At 45.5% G+C, this 1,988-nt stretch overlaps 1 pseudogene; it reads right to left on the bottom strand.

The window, feature by feature from the left end:
* Positions 1–1,227: 1,227 nt before the first annotated feature.
* On the bottom strand, positions 1,228–1,512 carry LOC110568068 (U6 snRNA-associated Sm-like protein LSm1; annotated as a pseudogene).
* Positions 1,513–1,988: the final 476 nt, after the last annotated feature.

A 1,988-nucleotide genomic window follows, 5' to 3' on the forward strand; every position in this document is an offset into this window, starting at 1 on the left:
AGATAAGGAGCAAGGAGGATGACAGAGACTTAGTCTTCAAAAGGACAGAGAGTGGCTGGGCAGGATGGCTCATACCTGTAATCCCAGCACTTTGGGAGGCTGAAGCAGGAGGACCATTTGAGCCCAGGAGTTCAAGGCTACAGTGAGCTATCATTGCATACCTGCACTCCAGCCTGGGTAACAGAGAAAGATTCCATCTAAAAAACAAAAAAACATAAAAAAAAAAAACAGGACAGAGACAGAGACATGCAGAGAAAGAGACAGAGAAATAGCAGAGAGAGAGAGAGAGAGAGAGACAAAGACAGAGAGACAGGGAGGCAGAAACAGACAGGCAGAGATACAGACTGAGAGAAACAGAAACACACACACAGAGATTGATTTTTACAGAGGAGTCAGTGTGTGATTAGAAATCTCATGACCCCAGCATCAGAGAGGACAGCAGCAGAATAAGGTGAACTCAGCACTGGGTGCTCTAATGAACGGATCAGTGTTTAGGACAGTCCATAAAGTACTCCATGTATGCTCCTGAGATTGTTGAGCTGTCTATGAAACAGTCCCAGCTCGAGCCTAAAGTTATCTAAACACTATACATACACTGGCAGTAGATATGTTGCCCCCAAATCTCATAGAATTGAAGGAAAAGGTGAGGAGCAAGAATAAAGGAGGAGCTTGCTCTTTTCCCCTAATTGCCCACTCCTGTTCTTGGAGCAGAGAGCTCCTTGCAGAGTTTATTTCTGAGACAGGATCTCACTCTGTTGTCCAGGCTGGAGTGCAGTGGCATGGTCTTGGCTCGCTGAAGTCTTGACCTCCCCAGCTCAAGTGATTCTCCCACCTCAGTCTCCTTTGTAGCTAGGACCACAGGCCTGTGCTACCACATCCCACTAGGCTTTTTTTTTTTTTGAGATTCGTATTTTATTTACAAGTAAATGAAGACTGTCCCTGTAAACTCTTATTTTGGGATACGAAGAACAATATGAAGAAGTGGTTGCTGGCGCCACAGTGACGTGTGAGGGAGTCTATGTCACTGTTTCTTTAAACAATGATTTTGTTATTTTTTAAAAATCCACCTACATGATTTCTTCATGATGCATGTGTAAAAGAATTAAAAATAAAAGTGACTTTTCAAAACTCTACAGTCTCTGATCAACTGTGTGGGGTGGCCAGGATGTGACTTTCACTGAGTGACAGCCCCTACTTTTCAAGAGCACCAGCCTCTGGGCAAAAGACTTAATACTCATTCAGAGTATCTGCTCGAGGAATAGAAAGACCTCGGTCCCTCAGGCCCTGCACTTTCAGCTTCTCTGCTTCCTGCTTGGTTTGCTGTTCCATTCTTTGCTCTTCTAGAATTTCTTCAATGGATACTGCTGGAAGGGTGTGTCACTCTCCTTTTCCAAGTCTAAATTGATCAATGCTTCTTTAAAAGCCTATAAGTGTCCTTCCATCTCAAAGCAGGACCAAATGCTTCTTGTCAATGTCCTCGATGAGGCTGGCAGTGCCAGGCATATAGTTCATTTTGAACTGAAATAACGCTGCAATACACAGCAGCGGGGGACCAGCATGTCCAAAACCTCCTCCCTCCTACTGAAGTCACTGCCTCAGTGGGACCGAGCCCAGAATCCCGAGTGGGACCAGCACTTCTGCCCTGGCTTTCAGCCACCAGGACTTCTCCACAAATTTTTTTATTTATTGTAGTGGTGGGAGTCTCCCTATGTTGCCCAGGCTGGTCTTGAACTCCTGGGCTCAAGCAATCCTCCAGCCTCTCAAAGTGCTGAGATTACAGGCATGAGCCATTGCACCCAGGCTCCTTGCAAATTTTTAATTGGCCCTTGCCTATCTGGAGCTCTAGGACTCATCCAGGGTACTTCGGGTGAAGACTACACTCCTGATTCTCCTTGGCTGGAGTCTTCTCTCAGGCATTTTCTAGCCTTACATGTGGAGGAAGAAAAGGAGGTGATTTCTTCTTAACTCTCACCATCTCATTCAGATTC

This window comes from Aotus nancymaae, unplaced genomic scaffold (genome assembly GCF_030222135.1).
Source record: "Aotus nancymaae isolate 86718 unplaced genomic scaffold, 86718_ANA_hifiasm-v0.15.2.pri h1tg000053l, whole genome shotgun sequence".
NCBI classification, from domain to species: domain Eukaryota; kingdom Metazoa; phylum Chordata; class Mammalia; order Primates; family Aotidae; genus Aotus; species Aotus nancymaae.